This window comes from Cololabis saira, chromosome 21 (assembly GCF_033807715.1).
Source record: "Cololabis saira isolate AMF1-May2022 chromosome 21, fColSai1.1, whole genome shotgun sequence".
Lineage (NCBI taxonomy): Eukaryota > Metazoa > Chordata > Actinopteri > Beloniformes > Belonidae > Cololabis > Cololabis saira.
The window spans coordinates 7,831,983-7,852,588 of record NC_084607.1 but is presented as its reverse complement, the minus strand read 5'-3'; positions in this window follow the sequence as shown (position 1 = coordinate 7,852,588).

Genomic DNA, 20,606 nt, shown 5'->3' with positions numbered 1-20,606 from the left:
TACATTACTTACTGTGTGGAGGTATGGGGAAATACTTACATAACAAACATTGATCCAATAATTAAATTACAAAAGAGAGCCATAAGAATTGTAAATAATTCAAAATACTGCGACCCAACGAACCCACTCTTCATTAAACTAAATTGGGCAATTGATAAATATAAACTCCCTTGATAAAGAGGTTCTTAATCTCAACGGGACATTCCTGGTTAAATAAAGGTTAAATAGAAAATTAAATAAAAACTCTCTCACCTCCACCTCCTTCAGCTCCTTCAGCTCCTTGGCGAACGCATCCTTAAGGGACCTCATACGTCTGTTGCTTTTATCGTCCAAAGATGACATGTCCTTCCGCAAGGTTTCCTCGTACTCTTTGACCATAGACATCTTCTTCACGTCATACTTGGCATGAATTGCTGAGGAGACGATGGCAGGAGGGAGTTCAGAGCAGCATTTACAAAAATAAGCTCAAGAAGAAATGAAACTTGGGAAGAAGGATAGAGGGAGACAAGAAAGAGAGAAGGGGGCTGATGGAACAGAGAAAGAGAGGAAGGACAAATAAAGGGCAGAAGAATGGGAAGATAGAATAAGAGGAAGGGCAGTGAGGAGGAAGGTAAGAAGCAAAAAATAGGAATTTTGAGAAGAAGGAAGTAAAAAAACAATAAAGGCAATAAAAGGGGGAGGAAAGGAAGAACAGGGCACTTCCTGTCCCCTCTTCAGCTGAGGTCTCATACAGAGGTATCCGTTCCTTACCTTTAAGCCTGCAATCATATTCCTTGTGCACCTCCATCAAGTCCATCTGGTGTTTCTAGAGAGGATGAGAAAGTTTGTTGTTCATCACGCTTAGGTGAGGTAACAAAGGCCCTGTCCCAATACTCCCCCTAGCCCTACTTTTCAGCCCTACCCCTACATTTTGCGCGTTCCCGTGAGGGTAGTGGTGTCCCTATTCCTCTTTTTACCTAGGGGAAGTTTTCAGATGCACCCTAGCTGACCTAGGGCCAGAAAAATTTCCCAGAATGCTTTTCGTCGTCATTTGCGGACTGAATAAAAAAAAAAAAAACATGGCGGACATTTCTTATTTTTTAGTGAATAAAATCAATATTTTGAGTTAGTTTCTGCATAAAAATGCATTTTGATTACATTTCTAGCGAGAAATATATATTTTACTTTCATAATATTCAGTCAGTGAATGTACATAATCACTTGCTTGCCCGTAGTTGCAAAGTCTTTTTCAAACCTCGCCAGAATAAAGGCTGATTTATGGTTCCGCGTTACACCAACGCAGAGCCTACGTCGTAGGCTCTGCGTCGATTTAACGCTGAACCATAAATTAGCTCCCGAGCCGGTAGGCAGTGATCCCGAAATTTTTGGAGCAAATTTCTTAACAGGCGTAGCTACAACTGTTAGATTTCATCTATTAAACCAACGTATATTTTCCTAAATGATTTATTTCAGCCAGCGGTAATTCTCCACAGAGCTGCAGGTTTCTCCCCCGGGACGACGGCGCAGGTTGACCTTGCCGTGAGCTGTTGCTGCTCCGGGCCGGCGGCTCTTCTCCGAAAACATGCAATCAAATTTCTCAGGATTTACCCAGGATAAACTGACCAGGTTGGGGATCTTAAAGGTTATTTTTACGCCTGAAAAAATATTAAAACTTAATAAAGTGGCATATTAACAGCACTACAGCTGAAATTAAAACAGCTTTTGGCTCTCAGCTTCCTGATTTTAGGGGTGGTGCTGAAAAGTAGGAGTAGAAGATTTCAAGTGCCCTAAAATCTGTGGCTTCTTTTTTAGTGAGGGAGGGCTAGTGGTAGAAAATAGGGGGTGTATTGGGATTGGCCCAAAGTGTCAAACACAAGGACTAAAGACAAAGAGCCAATGCCAAACCAGCGCAAACTCCTGGACGAGTTTCTCCCTCTGCATCCTCATCTCCTTGAGTTCTGCCTGCAGACCCCCAACATCTCTGATCAGAGCCAGCTCTTCTTCTGTGTGCTGCTTCTGAATGAGCGAGGCAGACGAGGCGCCGTCCACCTTCAGCTCAAAGATCGTGTTGTTCTGCTCAGACAGGATGTGCCTCAGCTTCTCCTTGTAGATCTGGACACCAAGAGGTAAACACGATGATGGAGGTTCAGGTTATATTTGGGTTCAAGTTACATGTATGTTCAGCAACCGTTTGATTCAGACTACAGCAACGATAACGATTAACGATTGGGGCCAAATACAATTACTTTAAGGTTATTTTAAAGTTAAAATGAGGCTGGGTTGAATGTGTGGAAAATAGAGATGGGACAGTGCAATTAAATATCAGTTTCAGGGTGGTGATACCCAGTACTGGAGTTGAGGGGGGATGATCGGGGATGCCATCCCCCCCTGAAATAAAAACGGTCCAAATCATCCCCCTGTAAAACTGCCATTCCCCCTTTCCATCCCTTATGTCATTTCATCAATGAATGTGGTTTTACTGCTATTTCAACATTTCATCACCAGAAAAATAACTTATTTGACAATTTTCACCTGTTTCAAGTAAATTTTCACTTGAAATAAGTAGGAAAATCTGCCAGTGGGACAAGATTTATCTTCTCATTACAACCAAAAAAATATTTTTCCACTGGCAGATTTTTCTACTTATTTCAAGTGAAAATCTACTTGAAACAGGTGAAAATTGTTGTTTTTTCCAGTGATGAGTCTTGTTTTAAGTGTAATGAGATTCTTTTACTAAAATGAGACATTTTAACTAGAAATAAGACAAATATTCTTGTTAAGATTTTGAGTTTTTCAGTGATCCATTTTACTTATCCTGTGAAGGACAGAGTCATATTGATAAGTTCAGAAAACTGTTTTTTATTGTTGTGTTTTGATGTATTTGATGTAAGCCCAGTGGATATTTAAAGCTTACAGAAGGCTGTATTTAACTGCTGCTATGTCATTCCTGCAGTATTTCTGCAGGTGTTTTGGTCACTGCTATTATTTGTAATATATTATATTATTTGTAATCAGTACAAATTATCTGTCCCCCTATGATAAAATCCACCATCCCCCCTGATTCTTTTTTACAACTCGAGTACTGGTTATACCGTCATGATTCACCAACCTGATATCGATGATAACACAAATCAGATAAGGCAATAAGCTTAAACTGTTGATGATAATAATAATAATAATAATAATAATAATAATAATAATAATAATAATAATAATAATAATAATAATAATAATAATAATAATAAAAAGACCTCTGACAGAATCAGCTCTGGTTATTTTTGGGGTGTATAAATCCAGATGTGTTTGGAGCTAAAAGCTAAAAGCTAAAGGTGTTTGGAGATAAAATGAAGTGAATGGATGTGCTTCTACTGTGATGGTAAATTAGGTAAAAATAACATTAGGAAGTAAATTTCCTTAAGATGAGAAAGTTTTGGTGTAAAATCCTGAGCATGTGCAGCTCACAGTGATCTCTGCCTGGTGGCGCCTGTTGGCCTCCTCCCTCTGTCTCCTCCTGTTCCTCCGATGGGCCTCGGCCTCCTCCAGGTTCTTCTGGGAGATTTCCAGCCTGGCCTGGGCCTTGTCCTTCTCTAACAGGAAGTAACGCTTCTCCTCCCGCATTCTGTCCAGCTCCTCCTGGAGGCGGACGGCTTCCTCCCACAGCTGCAGGTCAAGGACACATATATAGTTCATGTCACCATCGATCCACAAAAGGAACATTTAAGAGGATTTATGTTTACCATGGGCCGGGGAAGTTTTAAAAAGTATCTGTCTAAGTGTCCACCAGATGCAAAGGCATTGTATCTGCACCCAAAGCGCAGCATCCCTGTGACAGCTGATGTGTGGTACAGCAGAGAGCTGATGGGCGTCCACTACCTGGGGAACATGCTGAAAAAAATCAGCCAAGAGGTAGGAATACATTCAAATTAGGGATGCCCCGATACCAATACCAGTATCGGGGCCGATACTGCTCTCATGTACTCGTACTCGCAAAAATTCTCTGATACCACGCACCGATACCACTTCATTGTTGTTGTAGTTACTGGTTAGTGACTCTAGGGGGAGATGTTGAGCCGCAAATATATTATTTCCCCACTACATTCAAAGTGAGATATTTCAAGCCTTTATTTGTTATGATTTTGGTGATTATGGTTCACAGTTTATGAAAACCCCAAATAAAAAATAAATTAGAGAATATTTTATGAAATCAATAAGCAATTCCACCATCAAAATTATAACAAATAAAGGTTTAACATATCTTGCTTTGCATGTAATAAGACTAGGTAATATATTACTTTCACCTTTTAAGTTGAATTAATGAAATAAATTAACTTTTACACCATATTCTATTTGAATTATTGAAATAAGTTAACTTTTACACCATATTGTAGTTGAATTATTGAAAGGTGGCAACCCTAATCGGATCGGTACTCGGTATCGGCGAGTACACAAATTAAAATACTCGTACTCGGTGTGAAAAAAATGGTATCGGGGCATCCCTAATTCAAATAATAATGTAGGCCTATAACCGTAGGCCTATAAACCCTTCTTCTGTCCTGATTAGGATTATGAGTATGGCATAAGTGTGTTCATTGTGTATTTTTCAGGTGGGTCTGTCGCGGGTCTAAACCAATCACAGCCTCCGGAGCAGCTGTAGCCGTCTCTCTGATACCGGGCTGGAAACTCACATCATGTCGGTGACGTCATCGCTGTGAGAGCAGCCTGCAGGCTGACTGGGCTCCATCAGTACAGGAGAGACGGAAATGGAGCAACATTTTATCATCTCTCAATGCTCTGGGAACCAGTGGCAAGGATCGCGACCCAAAAACTTTAAATATTCGTCCATCAAATCCAATAATGATGGACTTGCAAGTATCTCTTTCCAATTTCACAAATAATGGAAATGTAGCATTAAGTAGTTTCTACTTTGGGATAGCCGACCGTCTTGTTTTGTTTATTTATTCGAAAGATTGATAATATTTGTAGCTTAATGAAACGTTTATTTATTTGAATGATTGATAAAATTTGTAGCTTAATGAAACACGTTTATTTATTTGAATGATTGATAATATTGTAGCTTAATGAAACATTTATTTATTTGAGTGATTCTTAATATTTGTAGCTTAATAAAACGATTTACGAAATCTGTGATAATGACAATAAAGATCAATCTATCTATCTATCTATCTATCTATCTATCTATCTATCTATCTATCTATCTATCTATCTATCTATCTAACTGATTTCATATTTATGTTTTTTGGTAAGTTTCATATGTAAGGGATAATGCCCTCGTCGGGCATTATCCCTTACATATGAAGCGACTAAGGATACAGGACTGTCTCAGAAAATTAGAATATTGTGATAAAGTTCTTTATTTTCTGTAATGCAATTACAAAAACAAAAATGTCATACATTCTGGATTCATTACAAATCAACTGAAATATTGCAAGCCTTTTATTTTTTTAATATTGCTGATTATGGCTTACAGTCTAATTTTTTGAGATAGGATATTTGAGTTTTCTTAAGCTGTAAGCCATAATCAGCAATATTAAAATAATAAAAGGCTTGCAATATTTCAGTTGATTTGTAATGAATCCAGAATGTATGACATTTTTGTTTTTGTAATTGCATTACAGAAAATCACAATATTCTAATTTTCTGTGACAGTCCTGTATATAAATATAAATATATAAAAATTAAATAAAAAACTTCCCTCTGTCAACAAATGCATCAGCTACACACTCAGTCCTGTACATTTATTAGAATTTCATGACACAATAATCTATTATGTGCTGGTAAGTGTGTCCTCTCGGCTGTTCCTCTGTCTCTGCTCTTTGAATATAAAGTGGTGACAACAGCAACGCTTCAACTGAACTTCGATGACTTTGTTTCCAGGTGTAGGAATGAAAAGCAGACGTCTCACCTGCTCCTTGGACTTCTCCTCATTGGTCGCATCGTCAGCCACCGAGGACGACTTGCCCTTAACGGCCTTTTTTTTAGTTTTAGTCTTAGGTGGCTGAAAGACAACGAACGAGGATTGAAACCGTCAGAGCGTTAATAACAACCTCTAGCTGGCAAGGAATTCATGAGAATTGTGCACTTGTTGACAAGTTTTTGATATTTGGCAATGTGTTAGTTATGGACATAAGGTTTTCAAAAACCACTGCAAACTAATTGTGACGCCCCCTAATAGCCGGTTTACAGAAAATTCAAAATGGCTCACACCGAAAAGACCAAAGGTCATATCTCAGCTTTTCTTAGTCCTAGATCAGGGGTGTCCAAAGTCGGTCCTCGAGGGTCGCAGTCCTGCATGTTTTTAGTTGTTTCCCTGCATCAACACACCTGATTCTAATTAACGGTCGTCACCACCTTGTCATCAAAGTCTGGATAGTTCTGTTGATGACCAAACTCCTTGTATCACGGTTTGATAAAAAAAGGGACACATCTAAAACATGCTGGACACCGGCCCTCGAGGACCGACTTTGGACACCCCTGTCCTAGATTGTTGTATATTGACATTTTCTCTACATTTTTGGTGCTAGGAATTCAATTCTGAGATAAATTTCCTATTTCAAGGTCATGTTGAAGGTCAAATTTAATTTTCAAGGTAATCTTTTGCACAAAAATCTCCATATCTCTAGAATTAAGTCACATAGAAAGATTATAGAGGGCTCTAGACCCCTATTTTTACGCCCAAGGAATGCAGTTTCCTGTTTATTGGACAGGTCATTATCGCTGTAGTATCAATAATCTCATTGGGTGAGCAGAGTGGCCTTTATTCAGGCTTAAGATGAACTCAACTTCAGAACAAAGCAGCAATGAAAGCATGATCTTTGGTCATGAAGGCAACAGAGTTGCCACTATATGGCCACTAGGGGGCCATTTTCCCAATTTGTTTGCGGTGGTTTTTGAAAACCTTATGTCCATAACTACCACCAGTACTCGAGTTGTAAAAATAATTCAGGGGGGATGGTGGATTTTATCATATGGGGACAGATCATTTGTGCTGATTACAAATAATATAATATATTACAAATAATAGCACTGACCAAAACACCTGCAGAAATACTGCAGGAATGACATAGCAGCAGTTAAATGCAGCCTTCTGTAAGCTTTAAATATCCACTGGGCTTACATCAAATACATCAAAACACAACAATAACAAACAGTTTTCTGAACTTATCAATATGACTCTGTCCTTCACAGGATAAGTAATAATGGATCACTGCAAAAACTCAAAATCTTAACAAGAATATTTGCCTTATTTCTAGTTAAAATGTCTCATTTTAGTAAAAAAAAAAATCTCATTACACTTAAAACAAGAATCATCACTGGAAAAAACAACAATTTTCACCTGTTTCAAGTAGATTTTCACTTGAAATAACTAGAAAAATCTATCAGTGGGACAAGTTTTTTTTTGCTTGTAATAAGAAGATAAAATCTTGTCCCAGTGGCAGATTTTCCTACTTATTTAAAGTGAAAATTTACTTGAAACAGGTAAAAATGGTCAAATAAGTTATTTTTCTGGTGATGACTCTAAATGTTGAAATAGCAGTAAAACCACATTAATTGATGAAATGACATAAGAGATGGAAAGGGGGGATGGCAGTTTTACAGGGGGATGATTTTAGCCATTTTTATTTCAAGGGGGATGCCATCTCCCCTCATCCCCCCTCAACTCCAGTACTGATTACCACCATGCCAAATATCAAAAACGTGTCACCAAGTGCACAATCTTTATGATTTTTGACATATTCCCTCCCAGCCACTCCAACCAACCACGGCATTACTGTTCATGTGTCCATGTTTTCTTACCATCGTCGCCCACAAACTCGTTACTGACGAAGAGGAGAGAAAATAATCAGCATAAACTCGATTCCAGATCCTGTCCCGTGAACAGACACGACGGCCGTAGAGACGGAAGAACAACAATGGGGCGTTGCCATAGCAACGCGGTCACGTGACCGCCCGGACCAGACTCATCTGCGACCACAACATTCTCTTTAAACTTCTTCCTAAATGTTCCTCAGTTAAATGTTCCTCAGTTCTGGATGTTTCTATAAACTTTCGTGCGCAGAACCACAAAGTAGCATTTCTCGGTTTTGTTTAATGCGGCAGAGAAAGTTTAAACGCTTTAAGCCACTGAGGTGTATTTCGACGCGCATATTACTTTTAATTTGCCAGGTGCATGATGAATGAATATCCACTTAAACTTTCTTTGCGATGCACAATATACATTTATTTTACACTCACATAATCCAGTTTTCAAGTTACAGACATACATCAGCCCGGTACGGCATGACATTCCGTGCGTACGTGCGTTCAAAAACTGTTTCCTCCTGTCAGTCGGAAACACACCTGGTGAGCCAACAAAGGTTCCCGGACTAAATAGGTTTCACCGTCACACTAAAGCCAATCAGCACCTTGTAATCTGCTCTTACAGTTGCGTTTCTTCTTTTGTCCTCATTTCTCTGCAGTTTCTTCATGTTTTTCAGAGGAATGTTGTAAAAAAACATGTCAAAATATCAAACTTGGACTTACCTCAGAACGGAACAGATGGAGAGAGTTTAACAACGCGGAACTGCAGATTAACTTTACAAAGAGAATGTGAGTGAAGAAGAAACCGACGGGAAAAGGGACATGAGAGAGGCCTTGTAGATGAACGAAAAAAACTGTCACGCTTTAAAGAAACTTCAGCACATACTAACAGTTCTTCATTTGCACCGTGGAGACGGCAAGTTACCAACAGCAACAAATAATACGATTATGAAAAGGAGCAGGGATTCAAACAACCTCAATGCAGAACTTTAAAAAAAGTACACAACCACATCGTTCCCTCTGCGTCAAGTTGATGGAGAAGCATAAATCTGGATTGAACCTGCAACCCTTGTGGGGAGGGGATTAGGCTCATCAGCCACAGCAGGTGATGGTTGGATTTCTTCATCTCTTCTTCTGTGGGTCAGACAGGAGTGGACAGCTGCCCCCGGAGGACAACATGAGCTTCATTTATCACGAATCACCAGACTTCTTATGCTGCGCCCTCATGCAGCGAATTAAATTATGTTCTTAATAAGGAACTGCAAGTTCTACATGATTGGATTTCTTGTAATAAGTTAGTCCTCAATATCCCTAAAACAAAAAGCATTTTATTAGGTTCAAGACACAAGTTATCTTGTATCCCAAAGCTAGATTTAAAATTAAATAATGTGACTGTTGAACAAGTGGAGAGTGTCAAACTTCTGGGTGTTATTTTGGATTCCAGACTTTCTTTTAGCAATCATATTAGTCAAATCATCTTAAAGATGGGAAGAGCTGTTGGTATCTCTAGGAAATGTGCTTCCTTTGTTGCTCGACCCCCCTCTTGTGTCAGATTGTGCAGAGCTTAGTTTTATGTCACCTTGAGTATTGTTCTGTGGTCTGGGGATCTGCTGCTAAAGGTGAGCTCAGAAAGCTGCAGATTGCCCAAAATAAGGCTGCACGCCTGGTATTGGGTTGCTCTACAAGATCAAATATTAACCGCATGCATGATTCTCTCTCATGGTTGACAGTAGTAAACAGGTTAGCTTTAAACACAGCTGTAATGTTTAAGTCTGTCTTGATAAGTAAAACTCCTGACTTTTTATTTAAACATATTGTTTTTAGACGTACTGTGCATGACCATGACACTAGAGGGTCCAGCAAAGGTCAGCTGGAGCTGCCTCACCCAAGAACAAATGCCTTATCACGATCTTTTACCTATAGAGCAATAACCCTATGGAATAATCTGCCACACTATCTCTGTCTTATAGAAAGTAAACAAGTATTTAAAAAGAAACTTAAATCTTATTTTAGATATTAGATTTTAGATTATAATGTTGACTTGGCTGTATGTCGAATGGTTCCGTTGTGTGTTTTAGTGCAAATGAATTTTAGGTTCATATAATTAAATGTTTGTCTTAATAGATATTTTATAATTGTAAATTTTATCATTCGTAAATGTATGATATATTGTGGATGGTGTGATTGACTGTTTTATATTCTTGTTGTTGTTCTTTGTGGACCCCAGGAAGACTAGTTGGTTACTATGGTACCAGCTAATGGGGATTCCTAATAAACTAAACTAATAAACTAAACTAAACTTCTCCTGTGGGTGATTTTTCATGTGATTCATCAAATTATATCTGCGGGTAAAACTTTTGTTGCATATCTTGCACAAATACGGCTTCTCGCCCATGTGCATGGTTATGTGGCGTTTAAAAGTTGATAAATAAGTAATGGTTTTTCCACAGATGTTGCAAAGGTACGACCTTTCGCCGGTGTGGGTCCTTGAGTGAACCACCAGGTGGGCACGTTGCCTGTAACTTTTTCCACATGTTTTGCAGACGTAGGCCTTCTCGCCCGTGTGTATGGTTATGTGGCGTTTAAAAAATGATAAGTAAGTAAAAGTTTTGCCGCAGGTGTTGCACAGGTGAGGCCTTTTGCCAGAGTTGGTCCTAGTCAGCTTTGATTTACAGTTGCTGTCTGACGGGACAGCAGTGTCTTCGTGGTCACCGTGTCGTTTCATTGACTCCAGATCTGCAGTTTTACTGGAATCTGAGCGTAATCTTTCTGTTCCTTCCTCAACTTCCTTTTGAGCTTCAGGAGAAGTGTGCAACAGCAGCTGGCCACGGTTTGGTCCTGGTTCACCATTTTCAACTTTCACATCAGCGACATTGACCAATGAGACATCCACCTCTACGTCCTCCTGCTTCATCTCCTGACCGCTGGAGTCTTCCTCCAGTTCTGTAGTCTGTGGATTCCCTGGTTCCTCCTGGTCCGGGCTGCAGCTCCTCTCCAGGTTATCGAGGTGCTGGTCACTGAAAACCCCGTCCTCCTCCACCTTACAAACATTTTCTCCTGGGAGGTCTGGAATTACAAAAAGGGACAAAAAGAAAGGATTTTAACAAGTCAAAAGTGCTTCCCAGTGTTGATTGTTTGGTTGTATTTGTGAGGTTTAAAGTTTGTCCCGATCTTTCGGTCTTCCGTTTCATCAAACTACAAGTACTGCATTTGAACTCCTATATGAACATCCTCCAATGATGCTCATCATCGGGTTTTTTGCCAGTGTCATCTCATATCTTACGGAGATCTGCATCTTTTCTACAAAATAAACATTTAATTGTAAGGCATGAAATAACAATTTGGTCCAGAGTCTGAATCGGCCATGAAAGGCAGCACCAAGTAAACAGAACAAGTTAGTTTGGGTTTCCGAATACCACATCAGCAATTGGTTGAGCTGGGGAGTGTCCCATTTTAGTCCACGGGCCAGAGCCCAAAATTTTACCTGTCAGTACCACTCAAGGTGACCAAACTTACTTATGATTTTTGAAAAGAACCATGTCTATAGATGATATTTTGGTATGATAACCTTCCTGAGTGGCAGCTGGATCATAGCTATCAGCTCATCAAGTTGCCCACCCCCTTCAGAAAATTACATTTTAGATGCTGCTGCATATCCTGGTTTAGACTCATGTACAGGAAATCTGTCAATGTTTCACAATATTGTCTTTGGTATCATTTTAAAGGGGACCTTTTAAGCATTCATTCAAGCTAAGATGTGAAACTTTATGACCAACATAGAGGTCACTGCAGCTCTCTAAACTATAAACAACACACATTTTTACACAATTTTCGCCTAAATGATATACCATCTTTTAGCCCTGTGTCATCTAGGAACAACAGAGACACAAAATACAAAAGCTGGAATACTCACAGGACCATAAGGATTCAGGAAATGTATAATATACCCATACTATATCATTGTTGCAGGTCATAAGATAAGATAAGATAAGAAATCCTTTAATAGTCCCCCAGAGGGGAAATTTCCAGGTTACAGCAGCAAAGGGGATAGTGCAAAACAAGAGGCATCAATATCACACAATATCACACAACAATAATAATAATAATAAACACTATAACACTATAAACAGTATATACAATAATAATAATAATAAGAATAAGAAGGAGAATAAAAATAGTAATAAATAAAAAAAATTCTAGTATACAAAAAGAAAAACAGATGGATATTTACAGATGTTATTTATGCCCGTTGCAGAATGGTTTTTATTGTCAGGATTGTTTGTATTGTTTGTGGTCTACTGTGAGCAGTGCTGGTTGTGTAGTCTCACAGCTGCAGGGAGGAAGGACCGTCTGTAGCGCTCCTTCACACACCTAGGGTGAAGGAGCCTGTCGCTGAAGGAGCTCTCCAGCGCTCTGAAGGTGTCCTTCATGGGGTGGGAGTCCTTCTCCATCATGGATGACAGCTTAGCCATCATCCTCCTCTCTCCCACCACCTGCACTGTGTCCAGAGAGCAGCCCACGACAGAGCCGGCCCTTTTGATGGTTTTGTCCAGCCTCCTTCTGTCTGCAGCTGTGATGTTGCTGCCCCAGCAGACCACTCCGTAAAAAATGGCTGATGCCACCACAGTGTTGTAAAATGTTTTCAGGAGTTTCTCCTGCACACCAAAAGCCCTCAGTCTCCTGAGCAGATAGAGTCTGCTCTGGCCTTTTCTGTGGAGTGCAGAGGAATTAGTAGTCCAGTCCAGTTTATTGTTGAGGTGAACACCCAGGTACTTATAAGATGTCACCATCTCAATGTCCTTTCCCTGGATGTTCACCGGTGTCGGGGGGGATTTATTGCACCTGCGGAAATCCACCACCAGTTCTTTGGTTTTCCCCGCGTTGATCTGGAGGTGGTTCTGCAGGCACCAGTCCACAAAGTCCTGGGACAGTTCTCTGTACTCGCTATCGTCTTCATCAGTGATGAGGCCGACGATAGCAGAGTCGTCAGAGAACTTTTGGAGGTGACAGGTTGGGGAGTTGTAGGAGAAGTCAGCAGTGTAGAGGGTGAAGAGGAACGGCGCCAGGACCGTTCCCTGCGGGGCCCCCACACTGCAGACGACCATGTCCGATGTGTGGTCCCGTGTCCTCACATACTGTGGCCGGTTGGTGAGGTAGTCCAGAATCCAGGATGTGAGGTGACTGTCAACCCCTGCATTCTCCAGCTTGTCTCCCAGAAGTGCCGGCTGGATGGTGTTGAACGCACTGGAGAAATCAAAGAACATGATCCTCACAGTGCTCCCAGGTTTCTCCAGGTGAGACAGGGCACGATGTAGCATGAGGATGACGGCGTCATCCACCCCAATACCAGGTTGGTAAGCAAACTGTAGTGGGTCCATCGCTGGGCTCACCATGGGGCGGAGATGTCGGAGGAGCAGCCGCTCCAGGGCCTTCATCAGGTGGGATGTCAGAGCCACCGGCCTGAAGCTGCTGAGGTCCTTGGGGTGCGGGTTCTTGGGAACAGGTACCACGCAGGATGTCTTCCATAGTGGTGGTACCCTCCCCAGCCTCAGGCTCAGGTTGAACATGTGTCCAACAATCCCGCACAGCTGGTCTGCACAGGACTTCAGGAGCCTGGAGCTGATGCGATCCGGACCTGCCGCCTTCCTCGCGTTCATCTTCCTTAACTGATTTCTCACCTGGAGGGTTGTGAGGGACAAGCTGGAGCAGGGGGGGGGTGTATCAGAGGTAGTGGAGGGGGGTGGGGGGGTAGAGCAGAGAGTAGGAACAGTGGGGGGTCGGCTGTGGGATGAGCTTTGTTGTTTTGGGAGTAGAGGTGGGGGTGGGGGTGGGGCTGGAGGTGAAGGTGAAGGTGAAGGTGTCGATGACAGTGGGGGGGCTGTTGTTGAACTGAAGGAGGAGGGGGAGGGGGGGTGTCCTGTGGTGGCAGATGAAAGGGGTTGCAGCAGTGTGAGCTGGGTTGGGGGAGGGGGAGAAGGTTGATCAAATCTATTGAAAAACAAATTTAGATCGTTCACCCACTGTTGGTCCCCCACAGCCTGGGAGTCTGGTTTCTTGTGGGCCGAGATGTTTTTCAAGCCTTTCCAGACTCCTTTGATGTTGTTTTGCTGCAGTTGTTCCTCCATCTTTTTCCTGTAGCAGTTCTTCCCCTCCCTGATCCTCCTCCTTAGTTCCTTCTGAGCAGTCTTCAGCTCCTCTTTATTTCCTGATCTAAAGGCCCTCTTCTTCTCCTTCAGGAGAGCCTTTATGCCAGGATTAATCCAGGGTTTGTTGTTGGAAAAACACCTTACCGTCTTTGTTGGTACGGTGTTTTCCACACAGAAGTTGATGTAGTCTGTAATACAGTCAGTGAGACCATCAATGTCGTCCCCATGAGAGTCACAGAGTTCCTCCCACACAGTAGTGTTAAAGCAGTCCTGCAAAGCTTCTTCAGCTTGGCTGGACCATCTCGTCACTGTGCGGGAGACAGCTGGTTCCCTGTGCACCAGGGGTCTGTACACAGGCTGGAGATTAACCAAGTTGTGGTCGGATCTGCCCAGCGGGGGGAAAGGTGATGAGGTGTATGCCTCCTTGGTGTTGGCATAAAAAAGGTCCAGAGTTTTATTGTCCCGGGTGCAACATTTAACATATTGGGTGAAAGTTGGCAGAGTGGAGGACAGGGAGACGTCACAGGGAGTCATTGTGAGCCTTAAACTAGAAGAGCATCATTAGGCTCCTATGAAACTATAACAGCCACTAATGTCACAAACTGGTCTTTATCATGCAAATACAGGACATAAAGGCCATAAGAATGAGATAAGGAACCAGCTTAGTTTTATAAACAACATTAAAGACACAAAATACAACAAAAAAATACAACTGGAATATTCACAGGACCATAAGGATTCAGGAAATGTATAATACACCCAATTTAGAATCGTAATTTAACCTGAAGGGGGTGGGTAACTTCATGAGCTGATAACGATGATTCAGCTGCCACTCAGGAAGGTTATCATACCAAAATATCATCTATAGACATGGATCTTTTCAAAAATCATAAGTAAGTTTTGTCACCTTGAGTGGTACTGATAACTGGTCTGGAACATGGACTATTTAGTTCGTTTCTTCATCACCACGGCTTTTAACTCTAAATAAAGGGATCCTGTAGGAGTCATACTCATGTGTTCATTCATTCAACTTTACAGAGTTACGTACCGATTCTGTTTAGTCTGATTTCAGGTTTCCAGGCGAGGTCCACCAGTCTTCGCTGACGGTCCAGCTCTTCTTCATACTCCAAGATGGTTTTTTCAAACACTGAGAATATTTCTACAGCAGCTGCTGTTAGTCGCTGACCGATAAACTCTCTCAGATGATTAACTTTATACATTGTTGAAGAGAAAAAAGGAAGTAAACAACAGAACCGTCCTCAAAGGAACTGCTCACGTGTTCCGTTCGTTCAAAACTTCCGCTCTTCACCCGGTGTTACAATCTGGAGTTCCGGTAGAGCTCACGGTTCTAGGGATAGTTCCTTCTCGCAGTTCCAGTAAGTATTTAATTTACCAATGAAAATAATTAGAACAAAATGAATACAACATTTTTTTCATCAGGTTTACTACTACTTCTGTCATTTAGCAGATGCTTTAACCAAAGTATCTGTGTGTGGTCTGTTGAGGATATATGTTATTCACTTTTCTCCCCTTCAGGTTTTTAGTTCTTACATCTGAGAAAACAACACAAGCAAGAAGGTTTAGACGGAGTTCATTTTTTTCCGACACAATGAGCTGAGGCAATTTATATGATAAGGTTCGGATTGTAAAAATATCAATAAATAAAAGAAAAATACTTTTTTCGTTCATGTGTACTTTATTAGTTTGTCATAAAACATGTACATTTTTAGTAAACTTTTATTGCAATGGGCCTCAAAATAATAAGTCTTTGAGACAAAAACATTTTAAAAAAAAAACATCCAACTTAGTTTACTTCAGTGTTTCCAGAAAGTGGATTTATTATTGACGTGCACATGCAGGACTCACGAGTCTCCGTTTGGCATTAAAATAAAAAAGTAAGTTAAGTCAGAGGGAAGGTAAACTTCATGGTACGACTAGGGAACACAGGAAAGGAAATGAGGATCAATTAACAGGATTTTTATGTGAAATATATAAATATGCAGACACATTGAAAGCTGCAGTTCCAATATTTGACCACTAGAGGGCACAAAGATCCCAAACAGACCCCAAACACAGAATGACGGTTCATTCATCTGTTCATTCATTACTGGACAAACCCTCCATGACGTCACCCACAGGTGGTTTTCTGCAGGGGGTTTGAAGCTTATTTTTCCTCTCAATGTGGCAGGTTGGAATTATATAAAGCAAGACGTTTATGCATTATTAGGTACGTGGCTTTTTGATTGACATTAATTTGTCCAATCTGTAAATAAATACATTTTCTTAGAAGATCTTAGAAAATGTTGGGAGTAAAGAATCCGGCCTGTTATTAGTGAATTTGTGTCTGTCTCCAATTTTTGTACAGTGGGATGAATTTTGCAGTTTTCATTTCCTTTGGAAATGTACCGGTTCTGAACGACCGACTACAGATCTATGTCAGTGGTTGAACAATAACCTTTTTGACTATTGTCATATCATCACAGTCAGTTGACACCTTGTTTTTACATTTACTTACAATATATATGATTTCTCTCTCCTCCACAGCTGTGACAAACATTGAATCTGGATTTCTACTTATTAATGTTTCCTTCCATCCATCAGCTGATCCAGGATCACATGTTTTTCCTGCCAGCTTTGGTCCAACACACAAATTACCTGTCAAAATTATTAACCACCTCATTTATATCATTAATGACTTCATCGTTATTGGTAAAATATTGTGGATAATTAGTCTGTCTTGAACTTTTCCTAATGGCATTGTTCAATATATTACAAATACCTTTAATGTTATTTTCTGTCCTCATTCATGAAAGAATTCAATTCAATTTTATTTATTTGGCATATTTTACAACAGAAGTTGTCTGTAGGTGTTTTCCAGAAACCCAGAACATGACCCCGAGCAATTATTACATAAACAATGGCAGGTAAACTGTTTTATGTAGACAGCAGACACTGAGGTCTCAGCAGGCATCTACCAGACATCCATACAGACAGGTGGAAGCAGCAGTGGGATGATCAGTGGGTGGGGCTGCGGGGGAGCATGCAGCTCATGAAGCTCTGGCCTGCAAACATGCACAGAAGAGAAAAGGAGGGGGCAGACCAGCACAACAAACTACAAGAACAGTGGAGAACAATGCTGGTTATGAGATACTTGTAATTAATAACTGAGAAAGGAAAGAGATGGAGGGATGAGGGGCACCGCTCAGTGGATCATGTCCGTGCCCCCCTGCAGCGTAGGTCTATAATAGTATATTTACAATGAGGCTCCGTTTAAGAACAGCTGCTCTAGTCTGGTCCTGTAGCTGCAGCTATGACTACTGGCCCTAACACATTAGAGTTTACACTTACTATAGGATTTACTAAACAGAAATGTTTTAAGTTTGGTTTTAAAGGTGGAGGTGGTGTCAGCCTCCTTAACCCAGATTGGAAGCTGGTTCCATAGTAACGGTGCCTGATAGCAGAAGACCTGCCCTCCAGATCTACATTGGGGTCCTCTAGGAACTACGAGTAAACCTGCACTCTGAGAACAGAGAGCTCTATTATTAAAATAAGGTACTATTAGGTTTTGCAAATATTGCGGAGCTCGGCCGTTTTGGGCTTTATACTTAATACAATACAAGTAATACAATTTTGAGTTGGATTCTGATTTTTACGGGGAGCCAATGGAAGGAGGCTAACACTGGAGAGCGGTGTTATCTCTTGCTGATTCCAGTCAGTGCTCACGCTGCTGCATTTTGGATCAGCTGGAGGATCAGAGAATTACTTGGACATCCTGTTAATAATACATGACAGTAATGTAGCCTAGAAAATACAAACACGTGAATTCGTTTTTCAGCATCCCTCTGTGAGAGGATGTTCCTAATCTTTGCGATATTACAAGGATGGAAAAATCCTGTTTTACAAACCTTACACTGGTCTAAACATCCTGTCAGAGAACATGCAGCAATTTATCTTGTTTTGAGATTAATTTATTGACCTCTATCAAAGGGAACAGGATACTGTAAAGCAAGGTATTATGTGTGGTTTGTGATGTATCATCACCGACGCACACTTTTGTGCAAAGGAATAATAGTGCAAACGGTCAATCAGTCTCTGCACCAAGAAGTTTGCTGTGATGTGTACTCCTCACTGCAGGGAATTCACAACAGAAAATAACACCAAGGCTTCTCACATGTGTACCGGAGGCCATTGTTAAACCATCTAATCCCTTCCTAAAATGCGGTGGTTTTATCAGAATTTAAAAGCAAAAGATTTGCATGTAAAACATGATATAAAACATGCCTGAAGTTTAGCTAACGGTTCAGTTTCATCTGAATTCATTGACAAAGAGCTGTGTATCATCAGAAATAGCAATGAAAACCTCCAAAAGAAATGAAAACTGCAAGTCATCCCATTGTACAAAACTGAAGGAAGACACCAAGTCACAAATTACAGGCCTGATTCTTTAATGCCAATATTTTCTAAATCTTAGAAAAAGTAAGTAGCCTATTTACAGATTGGACAAATTAATGCCAATCAAAGGCCACACACCTAATTACGCATAAACTTCTTGTTTTATATAATTCCAAGAGCATCGTTGGAGGATGTTCATATAGGAGTTCAAATGCAGTAGTTTGTAGTTGGATGAAACAGAAGACCGAAAGATCGGGACAAACTTTAAACCTCACAAATACAACCAAACAATCAACCCAAGCACTTTTGACTTGTTGAAATCCTTTATTTTTGTCCCTTTTTGTAATTCCAGACCTCCCACAAGGAAATGTTTGTAAGGTGGAGGAGGACGGGGTTTTTAGTGACCAGCACCTCGATAACCTGGAGAGGAGCTGCAGCCCGGACCAGGAGGAACCAGGGAATCCACAGACTACAGAACTGGAGGAAGACTCCAGCGGTCAGGAGATGAAGCAGGAGGACGTAGAGGTGGATGTCTTATTGCTCAATCTCGTTGATGTGAAAGTTGAAAATGGTGAACCAGGAACAAACTGTCAAACTGACAGCCAACCCGTCTTACAGTATCTGATGGGTTTTGCACAGACAGGGTCGACGCTCTGTTTTTCCTGAATGCTCCTCAGCCTGCCTTCCGTGGCTGGGAGGCTTTGAACAACTGCATCCACGAACACTTTAACCTCTGTTTCTCTGTCCACCTCCTCTTGAGAGAAAGTGTGTTCGACAGGAGCCCTCGACAATGTGTCCGCCATTATCAGACGCTTACCAGGTACATGTACAACCTCGTATGTGAATCTCATTAGTCTCAGTCGAAACCTCAGGACTCTGGGTGGGAGCTCATCCAGCGCTCGGTTACTAAGCCACGGCACGAGTGGCTTATGATCCGTCTCCAGCCTGAATTTGAGCCCCAGAAGGTAGGATGACAACCGCTCACATGTCCATGTAGCTGCCAACGCTTCCTTCTTTATTTGCGCGTAGCCCGGACCAAGAGGAACCAGGGAATTCACAGACTACAGAACTGGAGGAAGACTCCAGCGGTCAGGAGATGAAGCAGGAGGACGTAAAGGTGGATGTCTCATTGGTCAATCTCGCTGATGAGATATTTGAAAATGATGAACCAGGACCAAACTGTGACCAGCTGCTGTTGCATACTTCTCCTGAAGCTCAAAACGAAGATGAGGAAGGAACTGAAAGTTTACGCTCAGACTCCAGTAAAACTGCAGATCTGGAGCCAATGAGACGACACGGTGACCACGAAGACACTGCTGTCCCGTCAGACAGCAACTGTAAATCAAAGTTGACCAGGACCCACACGGGAAGGAAGGCACCTGCGGAAAATCATTTAGAAAATCATCAGCATTCAAGAAACATAAAATGATCCACACGGGCGAGAGGCCACACCTGTGCAAAACCTGCGGCAAAACCTTTACTAAATCATCACATCTTAAAAGCCATTTAACCACACACACGGGGGAGAAGCCCTACGTTTGCAGTACATGTGGAAAAAGTTACAGGCACCGTTCCACCCTGGTGGTTCACTCGAGGATTCACACTGGCGAAAGGCCGTACCTGTGCAACACCTGTGGCAGAACCTTTACTGAATTAACGGTTCTTAAACGACACATAACCACCCACATGGGCGAGAAGCCCTACGTCTGTGTTACAGGTACCGGCTGGCACCATGTAACAGCTTATTCCTGAAAAACAGGAGAACTAAACGAGACACAGCAACTCCACGTCTGTCCACTAGTCTCGCTCAGCAGAAAGAGGAGAATGTATTTATTAAAGAAATGCAATAACCCCTCGTTTTACATGGTCAATACTTTCATCATCACCATTTGTTTTCTGACAAAAAACAACTTCAAAATAATCCTGACTTCTCACATATCAACATTCAGTATCTACACTGTTTTTAACTGCTGGTTCAGGTACCACAAATAAAATAGTATTTATTTCAGTCTCTTAACTGAGTTATAAATTGTACAGATTAAATAAATCAAATGAAGTAACCACTGTTACACTCATCAGTTTTATAACCATTCAAATAAAATGTAGCTCCTGCTACCATTTAACTGTGGCTCTTAATAGCTTTATCTTTCAAATTAAGTCTTTTTACCCTTTTAACATGCATGAGCTGACAGATTTTAAAGTTTTTAAACTTTTACACTTTTACAATATATAAACTGAAATATGTTTAACAATCTGCAAGGCTTTTACCTA